A 14440-nucleotide genomic window follows, 5' to 3' on the forward strand; every position below is an offset into this window, starting at 1 on the left:
CTTTGGAATTGATTGTGTGACACGTGAGATACTGGCACAAGACCACCCAACATGGCATGTCCTCATCAAAGAAGATGCTGTGCCCTATAAGCAAAGCAGAATTCAAGTAGCTCAACAGAAATGCAAGATGCACAAATTTAGAAAATCCACTCCAAATGTTCACATGGATTACTTGTGCGTGACCTGTGGTATATCATTCTGAGCTCATATCAGTGTGATTAGCCATGGTCAGATGCAGTATAACTTGATTCTAACATAGTGATATAATTATGTATATGTATATATCTGTGTATATGTACACATGTGTGTGCATATGTATATGAATATGTGTATATGTATGTGTGTAAAATCTATGCAAATAATGTACCCTATATTAGACTACAATCTTCTTAATGGAAATGAACTTATCTTGTTCATTTCTATAATGGAAAGAACATCAAATTGGTTAAGAATCCAAGATTTGCTGCTTACTGATACAGACAAGTAACCAAAACACTCTGGCTCACAGTTTCTTCATCTAGAAAATGAAAGCATTTTATTAGATAATTTCTAAGTTTTATTTCTCCCCTAAACCCAAACATATTCTGAATTCTGTTACCCTTTCAATGATTAACAATTCTATTAGTTTATGGAGGTAGGGAGTAGGAAGTGACGAATAGATAAAACTCAAATTCAAAGTATGGCATATATATATATATATATATATATATATATATATATATATATATACATACATACACACACACACACACACACACATATATATACATATATATATATATATATATATATATATATATATATATGACAGCAGTACAAAGTGGAAAGAATACTGGCTCTGGAGTCCAAGAATATGGGTTATGGGTTCAAATATATTTATGATGCTTACTTGTCTTCAAGTTATTTAACCTCTCTGGGTTTCATTTTTCTCATCCGTAAAATCAAGGACTTAGAAAAATGGCCTCCTAGTACTCTTCCAATTCTAGATATATGATCCCCTGTTTAGAGTTGTATGATTTGACCTTTACTACATAAGCTTCATTTTTTTGTAAATAGTTATGACTATTCGAATATCATGGAATTATTTCACTGCCTGTAATATCAATTCTGACATTGCTTAAAATAGAGATTATCTCTCAATAATGAGTGCATTTCCACAGGAAAAAATAGACATTTCTTAAATTAAAAAAAATATAAATTATATGTATGTACACACAAATATATATGACTCACTTTTTGGATGCTTTGTTTTACTTCCATAAATCACATTTTTTTTTCTTGGGGAGAGTGGTATTATTAACTATGAGCCTCTAAAGCTAAAAGAGACTTTAGACTGTGTGGGCATCTGCAGTTTCCAGTTCCAAGCAAGACAGCTAGTCTATACTAAGTGTAAAATACTGGTAGAGGAATCAGGTTCAAGTGACAATTTTTATCTCTTAGAAATCACAGAAAATAATTTCTATAATGGTAACCTTGCATTTAATCTTTTATTTTAAAAAAGTTAGCATTTGTTGAGCTGTGTAAAGAAAAACATAGGAATATATGAGGTGAGGGGGGAGGTTCTATTAGAGTTCACAGTTACCAAAGGAGGTAATGTTTGGAAAATCCAGTCCTAAATAATAGTAGTAGTAGTAGTAGTAGTAGTAGTAGTAGTAGTAGTAGTAGTAGTAGTAGTAGTAGTACATAGCTAGCATTTATACAGTGTTTTTAAAAGTTTATAAAGCATTTTACAAATATTATCTAATCTGACCCTTGCAACAACCCTAGGAAAAAAGGTGCTATTGTTATCCCTTTTTTACAGATGAAGAAACTGAGATAGAATTTAAATGACTTGTCAAGGGTTAAGCAGCAGGTTGGATTTGAACTCAGGTCTTGTTGATTCCTATTCAGTTCTCTAACTGCTCTGTCACCTAGCTGTCCTAGATTTTGGGAAAACGGATTACAACATTTCATAGAAAATATGCTATATGAAATTTTCCCTAAGAGAGAATTTAGAAGAGAAGTTTGCTTGAGGAAGAGTACATTGCCTTTTTTTTAAAAAATTGTCTTCTCTTCATAAGATTTTCTTAGGGAAATATTTGAATTTTTTTAATTTGTGATTTGCATAGGGAAGTTTCTGTTATATGAATATAATTAAGTGTGGAATGAAATGTTGTCATATTACTGAAGAAAGAATTGTAAACTTCTGAACATTTCATTCCACTAGCTTCTTTATCCTAAAAGTAGTGTCTTTTCTTCAGAGACTAATTTCCTCCTCATTATATCTGTTTTTCTTCTTCTCCTCTCTTTGTCTTCTAGTCTGAAATCTTGATAGAGCTGATAAAGTCTTCAATTTTAAGATAATAGGTGCAAGTCACTATGAAAAATCTAATCTACTAGAGACGTTAAAAATAGACATGATGACATCTAGTGGTCCTAGGGAAATATATTTGCTCTACTTTTTTTAAAACTAAGCAGAGAGCTTAAACATTACAGAGAAAATTTAGTGCATATCATATTTTAAAATTTTAAACACGTTCCTGTGTCTCTCTAAGCATACAGGTCTTTTTCTTATTTAACTACTTTCAATAAGGACAGGTTGAATTGATTTCAAAATGATTCATTTTCTTACAACTCTTTTCCTCTGCTCACAGATCAAAGTTGAATATTCAGGCTAAAACAAAATGAGGATCCCATTAAAAGGAATAATCTAGGCTAAAATAATTAAGGGCTAGTCGTTTAATGTAAATTTCTAGCCTCACTTTATTTTCAAAAAGATTTTTCACATCCTTATATGGTTTTCCCCTAATTTCTCATATGGACTAGTATATTGGGTTCAAGGCTTAGAAGAATATGACTATGCTTTAAATGTGTAAGTAAATATAAATATAATGTTTATATAAATAATAAAATATAAATAGGCACATTTTCAAATTGCTAAGAGGATTTCAAATACTAGCCTATCATAATTTTCTGTGAGTCTTTAATAACTTAGGGGGGACTTCACTTAGTTAAATTACTCTCTGTCCTCTGTCATAAAAAGACTTTGTGTTTAATTTCTCACATGCCATATTAAAGTGTCATAATATATTATATCAGCCATTAAGCATGACCTAAAATAATCCAATCTGCCTTACCTCCCCTAGAGCAACTGGGTTAAGTTACATGTAATATTATCTGTCTAATAGCTTAAGATGGCAAGGTTAACAAAATATTAATTTCTTCATTCTAATATACTGTTCATCAAGTCAAACAGATAACTGTCTTGTCTTGCACTATAAAATCTACTTGAATGATGATAATAAAATGAGGTTTTTTTCACTGAAAATTATACCTTAGAAAATATAATTACAAACTGACTAGGAAAGCCACATGCATATGGTATGTGGTCACAGAAGGAGACCTACACTGGGAAGCCAGGAGAACTGAGGCCTAATTCTGGCTCTACAACAAAGTAGATGAGTGTCCTTGCGCAAGTTGATTAACCTATCTGAGACTCAGTTTCCTATTCAGTGAAATAAGAGATTTCAATAAGATGATCTCTTCAGTCCTTTTCAGTACCATGGCAAGGCTATAACAAATTCTGAAGTAATAAAATGTGATCTTCCTTGAAGGTTTTATGTTAAATTTATGTTGAAAGCTTTTCTTCTTTACTATTTCAAGACATTGTTGTTCCTACAGCTATAGGATGATAATAGCAAGTGTGTGAGTGTGTGTGCGCACATGTGTACACACACACACACACACACACACACACACACACACACACACATATATATATATATATATATATATATATATACACACACACACACACACACAGTACCTTAAGGTTTATAGAGTACTTTGCAAATCTTAATTTATTTTATCCTCATAACAACCATGGGAGGTAGGAACTATCATTATTCTTATCTTACAGACAATGAAATGAAAGGAAACATACCTTAAGTGGCTTGTCTAGGGTCACATAGCTAATAAACATCTGAGGCCAGATTTAAACTCAGGTCTTTCTGATTCCAAGTCCTATCATTCAAGCACTGTACCACCTAGCTATCTAAAATTATTTGATTATATTTCCTAGAGAAAAACAAAACTTGCTGGCTGGCTATAATGGCCTATTTTAATACAGACAAGCAACATGGGGTATTGGGAAGAGCTCTTAATGTGAAATTAGAGCACCTGGTCCAAGGCCCAGCTATGATACTACCTGACTTTGTGCCAACTACATTTATCTCTCTGATCTTTTTTCTGTAAAATTGGGGGATGGAATGGTGATTCTATGATGTCTTCCGTCATTAGCAATTTGTGATCTGAGGCAGGACTGCAAGTAAGTAAATCGATTTCTGCCAAACATCATGTAGAAATCTGTTTCATTTCTTTATAAAAAAGACCTTGTAATACTAGAGCTGAGAGATAAGTTGAACCCTCAGCTTACATGCTAATTATTGCCATATGTGAATTTATGTAGTCAAATTTGGGAGATATGATCTGACCTTTAGAGACCATAGTACCTCAAACATGATAACTGCTTCATGTGTATTTGCTGAATTGAATATACTTCACATTTTTCTACTTACTGCCTGTGTTAACTTGGGAAAGTCATTTAGCTTTCTTGAGTTTTTGCAGCTGTAACATGAGAAGATTAGAGTAGATTACCCCTGGAATTTTTTTTCCATCAAACAGTCTGAGGTAGTGAATAGAGTGATGGACCTGGAGTCAGAAAGATGTCTTTTCATATCCTGCCTTGATCATTTACTAAAATGTGACCTTAGGCAAGTCTTTTGGCTTTAGTTTTCAGGTTTCTCATATTTTAAAATGAGGGGATTGGACTAGAATACTTCTAAACTCCCCTTCAATTCTAAATTTATGATTCTATGATGACAACACATTGCTATTGCATTGAAAAAGGACATCAAATACGAGGAATTCAAAGAAATGGGGAAAGATTCATATGAATCACTTCAGAGTAAAAATAAAAAGAATAGAAAACATACACAATTACGATAATAGCATAAATACAAATAATGCTAAAGTAGAGCTGAATTTGAATGAATTATAATGACTAATCTTGGCTCCAGAACACAGATGACAAAACATACCTCCCCTTCTTCTTAAAGAGGTGGACAATGGGTATGGAATGATATATCAAAAGTGATAAGTTAAATCACTGTGTCTCTTGGTATTTCTTTGTTGCAAGGGAGGAAATACATGGAAAAGTAATGATGATGTTAAGCCCCTCCTTCCAAAAAGCATCAATTAAACTAAAAACAAATTTAGAATGCCCAATTCTAATTAGCAAAACCCACAAAATTTAGACAATTTACCATTGGAAAAGCCAGGGAACTAAACCCATATTATTTGCCTTTTTATTAGTTCACTCTCTTCACAAGCATTGTAACCTGTACTTCACTATAATTCAGTTATAAATATTATAATTCAGTTATTAATAACATGAATAAAAGCTGACTGGTTTGCTAAATATTAGATTGTATGCTAAATAACAAAGCAAAAAGCAGATGCATATTCATCTACCTCAGAAATATGCTGCTCCTAGTTTCAATTTAATGAACATTAATATTGGATTAAATTTATGGACATAAAGCATATGAGTCTATATGAATTTCAATGCACAGAGCTAAAAGTTCTACTTTATTGAGTTGTTAATGAGAATATAAATAAGACAGCATTGTCGAAATATATTATACTTCAACTAAAGTGCTAAAATGCAAATATATTTTTAATAAGAAAAGTGAGATTGAGTTTATTTAATTATAATAAAATTACTGACAACCACAATAAAAGTAAGGCAATATGTTAAATTGTTTAATAAGTGAATATCACATTATTTACTAAAATTTATCTTTTATTTTATTTTTATTTTTGCGAAAGGACTCTCCAGTTCATTAAAATTTCCTAGGGACTTGACGCATCACCTTAGAAAAGTTCCTTAACCTCTCTTGGCCTCCCTTTGATTGCAGGGTTAGAAAAGATCATTTTCAAAGTCCTTTCTAGATTAAACATTGTATGGTTTGAAAAAGTTCTCTTATTAGTTCTCCTTTGAGGTAGAGAGAATGCATCTATACTATGAAGTCTATGCAGTATTTGAAGAAATCAATACTCATGGCATGGAGAAACCAAAAAAGAACACAGAGTTCTGATTTTTATCAACCAAAGGAAAATTCACAGAACCATTTCTTCAGTGTCTCTGATCATTCTACCTCTACTGTGAACCTGAATTTGAGTCTGGAATCAGCAGCAGCAGCAGCAGCAGCAGCAGCAGCAGCAGCAGAAGAAGAAGAAGAAGAAGAAGAAGAAGAAGAAGAAGAAGAAGAAGAAGAAGCAGAAGCAACAGCAGAAGAAGAAGTAGTAATAATAGTGGTGGTAGTAGTAGTAGTAATAATATCTATATTATATAATGGTTTATATATTTATTTAATTTAATGGTTATATACTTATATAATGATTATGTGTTTACATAATGATTTAAGGTAAATAAAACACTTTACATATGTAATGTTCAGTTTTCATTTGATCCTCATAACAGCCCTGTGAGGCAGGTGCTACTATTATCCCCATTTTAATTATGAAGAAATAGACTGAAAGTCAAATGGCTAAGTAAATGTCTGAGGTGAAATTGAATCCAGTTCTTCCTTACTTCAAATCCAGCACTCCTATACAATAAGCCATCCAGTTAAAATTTTTTACATATTTTTTTAGCAAATGAGAAAAGTGAAGTTCAAAGAGGTGAACCAACTTGTCCAAACTTTATGGTATCAGAATCAAAGCTAAAAGAGAGGCCTCATGACACCAAGATCAGATTTCTCTACCAACTACTATGTACCCTTGGGTAAGCCACTTAATATCTCAAAGCCCATTGCCTCATCTGTAAAATGGCTCCCAGCCCTTTCAATTTCAACTCGATGATCTTATCGTTCTAATCGTTTAAACTAATCTTTAGCATAAACTGGACTAGACCTTAAATGTCCCTTTACACTGTCATATTTCGGAGACCTGGAATGTATTCATTTAGATTTCAGTATAGAACTCTATGGTAGAAATAAGTTAAATAATTCAATGGCCTAGCCATGACTCTTCTACTGACTTACTATTTGAACAAGGAAAGATTATTTTGTTCTTTATTTTTTTTCATCTAGAAAATAAAGATAATACTTCACAGGGTTCTTGAACAGAATTGGTATAGATTAATTCATGACTACAAAGCACTTTTCTTTTGCTTTATATTCTTCCCAGGGAAATCAGCCAGAAAGCAATCTCGCCTTTTAAAATAGTCTTATATAATACTTTAAAATACTAAGCATGATATTTTCCCAACACTTTATTATAATCTGTCCAACCACTAAGGCAGTTACCTATAATAGATACTTGTTTCACATTTCCAACTTGAAATAAAAATTATATCATCAGAACCTTTTTTTCTTGGCTTCAGAAGGGCAAGTGGTTTACAGAAATTGAACTTATTAAAACCAGATAAAGGAGCTTTTAGTAATACATAAAGAGCTGCTGCCGTAGCAACTAAAACAATCCTGCCTTTTGAAAAGGGTTGATCTCTGAACACCATTTCAACACTAGTCATTCACTAGTGGGTATTCTTATGAACTGTATTTACGCTTTTTTTATTTGTTAGCTTTGGGAAGTAGAATCCTAATGTCATGCTTTCTTCTATTTTTCTATCACTCTCACATTACTGGAGCTTAATTAATATGAGTTGAGAGGAAAATAAAAACAACTGAAATTTAGCTCTTTAAAATTGTAAAGTGCTTTACATCTATTATTTTTCGTGAGCCTCTAACAACCCTGGGAGTGAGGTTCTACTCTGGCTCTAGATATGACTATCTCAACTTTACAGCCAAAGAAACTAGGGCTCAGAGAAGTTAATTAACTTGCCCAAGGTCACAACATGTAGTGTCTGAGTTAGGATTCAAACTTCATTCTTTTCTGACTCAAAATCTAGCACTCTTGTTCATTGTACCTCATATAGTAGTAACATCAACCTTAGAACTCTCTTCTATAGCTATGACTAAAAAGCATATAAATCAGTGTGTACAATCCTTGTATAGGCCATTGACAAGAATATTTTCTCCAAAGAAATAAAAAACTGGTACAGTATCCTGTAAGATTAGCACACACAAAAAAGACACATTAAAAAACAAAATTATTAAGATTTAGACAATTTTCTTACTAAGATATTATGTACTTTAGTTATGCATAATAGTTTCCTGTTTTTAATTTTAGGGTCACTCCTTTAAATATGAGTGAACTTGGCCTTCCTCACCCCAGGGCACACCATTACATGTGAAGATAGCATTTACTTTGCCCTGTTTCATTGAACCATCATAGAAACATTACCTCTGACACCCTGATGGGGGGGGGATGTAATCTACCATGTGTGGAGATGAATCAAACTTTGCTTTGTGTCTGCCATTTCTCTGTGGAAAAAACAGCAAAACCATAAACCTTCATTACCATTGGACTGATAAGGCTGACCACTGGTACCAAATACCTTATACCTCCTCTTTCCTTTGCAATCACTAGTCTTTGGAGGATGAGTAGCCCCAACATATTGAACAATTGGATTTAAGGATTGAAACATATACTCCTCGTTAAGGCCATCTATTTAACTTGGGCTTTTTCTCTTTCTTCCTCTTATCTTTTGTGGGACTTTAATTTTCAATTATCTAATTTTCAATTTCTCTATATCCATTCACTCATTCTTTCTCTATTCTCCATAAACATGCACAAATCTTCCCTATTTAAAATAATTTAACGTGGTCCAGCCTTGCTTGTTGATGAAAGGATTTATCATCCCCTCAAACTATTACCTTGTGTCTTCTGTTTTGTATCTTGCTCTTCCTTTTCTCAGGTTGCTACATTTACCACTGATGACTACCTTCTCATCCTGGATGCTCTATCTTATCTATTTTTATGACACTACTCTTTCTCTACATTTCTCTAGTTTTCCCTATGACACCATAAAGGAAGAGAATAAGCCTTTATTAAGCACACACTATGTATCAGATACTATGATAAATGCTTTACAGATATTATCTCATCTGATCTTCACAACAACCCTGGAAAGTCAGTGCTATTATTACCCTCATTTTATGATTGAAGAAAATGAGACTGAAAAAGGTTAAGTGACTTGCCCAGCATCAATAGCTAGTTAGAATCTAGGACTGGATTTGAATCCAGGTCTTCTTAATTCCTGGCAAGGGTCAATCTTCTTTACCACCCAGCTGACATAAGTTAGTATGGTCATTTTCAAAAGGTTTAAGCTCTCCTGTTACCAGCTGACATTTGTGTCCCTATACCTGAGCCAGTTGTTGGTATGGGTTGTTCATTATCTTCATTAGAACTATAGTTCTACCTACTGAAATCTGAATTTGTAAAAGGTCCAAAATGTCTAGTAGTGTGCAAAGTGTATATACTCAACACGTCCCTAAAATTGAGGTATTAGGTAGAAAAGATGTTACCTCTGGATGAAATCTTCTTCCATTAATAGAATTGGTTGTTGAAGAACAATATACAAAGTCTTCTTCACTTGAAATGACTATTTCTGAAAATTGTCTTTGTCAGGAAGTATTTACCTGATTGGCAGGCAGGATATTTTATTTGGAATATACTAAGATAAGTCCATTAGTCTCTATTGCACATCAAGACATCCAACAAACTCACCTATTGACAATGAGTGGCTGTAGTGTATTTTCTTTGCAAGACTTCCCCCAATCATTATAACTATTCTATAAAAAGGCAACTTGTCGAGTCTTTCCACAACTAGGTATGGAGTGAATTTCCATCAATCTGCTAATTTGTCCTATGAACAAAAATATTTATCCATAAAACTTATATAATTTTGAAGATTTTGACAATGAAATGGGCATCATACCATCATTTATTTCTGGCCTAAAGTCATAGCTAGCAGATAGGGTTTTTGTTTAGAGAAAGAGAGAGAAAGGGAGAGAGAGGTGGGGCTCCTAACCATTGCCATAGAGAATAATACAAACAGTGGAACACCGAGTATTAAAAAAGGGGGAATTTTTAATGATGAAACTCACTTTTAAAAACTTCTATGGTATACCAAAACCATTATCAGAAGATGCTCAGGCAAGCCTATGAAATCTGAACATTTCCATCAGTCTATAAAAATCAAACCAATGGGTCAACCCAGTTCCAGTGGATTTTGGACCTTTGTCCTCATCAACAATTATATTGATTAAGGAGCAGATTTGTTTATTAATTTCAAAAATGCCCAAATGGGGATGGAAAACTACAACTCAGTCTTGCATGATGGTACATATCATCAAAGGTAAAGATATCTATAAGAGATAAGGATAAATATTCATAAATGTCATGGGAACTTGCTTGATTTAAATACTACTGGAAATCTATGAGCCATAATACAGACTATGCTTGAAAAAATTGACAAAATTTGTCAAAGGTGTACTTAGTATTCAGTGTAAGAGAAGCATGATTGCATAATTAAGAATTAAATAATATATGTCAAAATCTTGTGAATTCAATGACTAATAGTTTAAAACAGGTTAATGAAGCAAAAGCATATATTATATAATAAAAGTTCTTTCAAAGATGTAAAAAGTTATATGATTCATTATATAAGTTAATTAATTTAGTTTAATTTTACCCCAAGTAAATGACACAATAGGTGTATATATAATCTAAGTAAATATACAGAAACACACTACTACACATAAATATGAATATTCACCTTGCTATGTATCACTGAGCATAAAATATTTAGATTTTATAGGAAAGGAATATGTGTATGTGAATGTACACACACATGCACACACACATACACACACACACACACACACACACACACACACACACACAGCTTTCCCCTATCCAATTTCAGGAATGTAACTTCAAATTCCAAAAATAGGAGGAGAAGAAAAGTTCCTTTTCATTTTTGGCATTACTTGATTCTGGTCCAAGATCAGAATTAGCTAGAAATATTTCATCTAGAATCCTATTTCTCCTAGGGCTTGGTATAGCCACAGAGTCATAATTCCTCAGCATTTCATAGAAGGGGAGAAACTACATCTTAGAGGCAAAGGGAAAGGAGATAGAGCAGGTTATCATCAGAATTGGTTCTACAACACAAAATTTCTCCCTGTGAGAATACCCACTCATGCCGAGAAAGGAGGAATGAAAAATTACAAGTTGGTGATCGAGCAAAAAGTGTAAGTCTTTGTCACAAGTTATCCTTTAAAAGTCCAGAAAGAGTATAAACATTTTTATTAAATTAATGTGAGTACATATGAATGTATACATATGTGTTTGTATATATGTGATAGGTAGATATAATAGAAGACATGGGACCCTTTAATTAAGTTTCCTGCTTTTGAGAGAAGATAGATAGTGAGAAGTAGAAGAGGAGAAACAGAGGGAGGGAGACAGAGAGAGACAGAGAGTGAAAGAGAAGGAGGGAGGGAGGGAGGGAGAGAGATCCAGAAAACATTTGGCTAATTGATGCTCATCATAACTATATCATGTTTCTGGGCCATGCTTGTGATTTGGTTCCCGAATTCTTTTTCTTTTCCTCTTTCTGTCCATATACTTTATAATATATTTCAATTACAAAATCAAAATTGCATAGCCAAGCAAAACAAATTCCCAAACTGACTATTTTCAAATATGTATATATCTCATTCTGCACCCTGATTCTGTCACTCCTCTGTCAAGAGGTTGGTTAGTAAGGTTCAACATCTGTCTTCTGGAACCATGGTTGACCATTACATCAATCAGAGTGTCTGAGTTTTTCAAAATTGTTTCCTTTTACAATGCTGTTTATTGTATCATTTGTTCTCCTTATTTCACTCTACATGAGTTCATATGATTCTTCTTAGGTTTCACTGAAACCATTACTTCCATCATTTCTTGGGACACTATAGTATTCCATTACATTCATATGCATTTATGTGATTAGTCATTTCCATTTGATGAGGAACTTCCTACAGTTTCCAATTTTTGCTATTACAAAAAATAAATATAAATATTTTGAACAAATGGTTTTTTCCTGCTTTCTTTTATCTGTTTGGACATGTGGCTAAAATGCTGTATCTCTGAGTAAAAAGATACATACACAATTTAATTATTTTGAGAACATAGTTCCAAATTGTTTTTCAAATGACTGTACCAATTCAATATCAAATAACTGTGCATTAATGTGCTAGTTTTACCATAGCCTCTCAAATATTTGTCATATTTCTTTATCATCAGTCTGATATGATGGGTATGAAATGGAACCACAGAATTAATTCAATTTTCATTATTGGTCATTTGGAATACTTTTCATATGAATGTTGATAGTTTATACATCTTTTTAAAATTATCTTTAAACCTATACTTTGGTCATTTATCAGTTGGGGAATCTTAAAAACTTGAATATCTCTATATATCTTTAAAATGAGGCTTTTGTCAGAGAAACTTACAAAGATTTTTCCTACTTACCTATTTCCTTTATAATTTTAGTTCTACTGATTTTGTTTGTGCAGAAACATCCAAAGTATTTTTAAATTAATTAAAATTGTCCATTTTATTGTCTGTGATGCTCTGTGTATCTTCTTGGATCATGAACTCTTCCCCATACATAGATCCAAAAGGTAATTTTTTCACTGCTCCTTTACTTTGTTTATGAAGTTACACTTTGAGTCATGTGCCCATTTGGAATTTGTCTTGGTATATAATGTGAGTTGTTCTATATCTATATCATCTATATGTTTACATAGAGCTAAACCTAAGTCTATATTTATGCCTAGCATCTGCCAGATTGTTTTCTAATTTCCCCAGGAGTTTTTGTTTAATAGTAAGTTCTTACCATAGTAGCTGAGATTTGGGGGCTTATCAAACACTAAGCTACTATGTTCATTTGTTTCTATATGCTGTGTACCTAATCTTTTCCAGTCATCAGATTCTCTGTTTCTTAAATATCATCAAGTCATTTGAATGATTATTTCTTTGTAGCACATTTTAAGATCTGGTATTGTTAGGGTACCTTCCTTCCCATTTTCCCCCTTATTTTTCTTGAGAATCTTAACCATTTGTTCCTTCAAATGAATCTCATCATTTTTTTCTTACTCTGTGAAGTAACCCTTTGCTAGTTTGATTGGTATGACATTAAATAAGTAAAACGATTTAGGTATTATCAACATTTTGTTACATTGGCTTGGTACAACTTTGAGCACTTAATATTCTTCCCTATTATTTAGAACTGTATTTCCATAAAAAGCATTTTATATATATGTTCAAATAGTACAATAGTCAGTGTTTTGCTCTGAGCCCCACAAACTAGGAGGAATTTAAGAAATCAGAAAGCATGGGTCTAGAAGCAACAAGTACCTGAAGTACATGTCATAAGGGGACCACTTCAAGGAACTGGAGATTTTTATACTAGAGAAGAGAAAAATCAGGAATTATATGATAGCTGTGTTTAAGAATTTGTAAGGCTGTTGAGTGTGGAACCAAGATGGCAATGTAAAAGCAGGGACTTGCTTGAGCTCTCACACCAACCCTTCCAAACACCTGTAAAAATGACTCTAAACAAATTCTAGAGCTGCAGAACCCACAAAATGATGACAGAGTGGAGTAAATTTCCAGCCCAAGACAACCTGGAAGGTCAACAGGAAAAGTCTACTGCACCAGGCTTGCACAGGAGCACAGTCCAGCATGGGCCACACCAGCACATAAATGCCTCAGGGGACTGAATCACTGGCAGCTTGTAATGGTAATCAGGGCAGGAAGTTTTTACTGTTTTCTCTTTTGGAGCATTCTTGTAATCAAGTTCCTTTGATGAGTCTGGCCTTTGTTTCTTTGATCAAACTGGGAGTGTTTGATGACCTAGTTAGGTTAAGGAAAAACCTAGTTCACATAGGTTTGTGTCACATGGTCATGATGCCTGAAGAAGCATCACATGGTTTTCAATCACATGGTTGTTATGCCCTTTGACCCTGAACAGGTTATATAAATGCAGAGGTTAGCATTTTGTTTGAGGTTCTCACTCACTGGAAGAGTGTTGTGTGATTTGACCAGACAGGACTCTAGGTACCTGTTGTTAAGGAGCCCCCTGGCTTGAAAACCCAGATGTTTGTGCTTCCCTGGTAACTACCTGAGATGTCGGACAGAAGGTTAGAAGCCTGTCTACTGGTTTATGTTATTTGATCCATTGATATTTTCTGTTTGTAATTTCTGTGTGTATTTGCTCTGAAGTTCAGAGTGCTGGCTTTTCCCCCTGAATTAAGTAAATGGTAAATGTATATTTAATTGAAGTAAGATTGTTAACCCCTTAAAGTTGCTTTCCTTAGAAAAGCAGATCAAAGAATGCTTCTGTGTGCTGGTGTTATTGCTCTTACACAGCCACAGTAGCCACTAGGAACATTGTTGTTACACAGCTATGGCAGTTTCCAGGCTTATCAACATACAA

This window comes from Trichosurus vulpecula, chromosome 1 (assembly GCF_011100635.1).
Source record: "Trichosurus vulpecula isolate mTriVul1 chromosome 1, mTriVul1.pri, whole genome shotgun sequence".
Taxonomy (NCBI): domain Eukaryota; kingdom Metazoa; phylum Chordata; class Mammalia; order Diprotodontia; family Phalangeridae; genus Trichosurus; species Trichosurus vulpecula.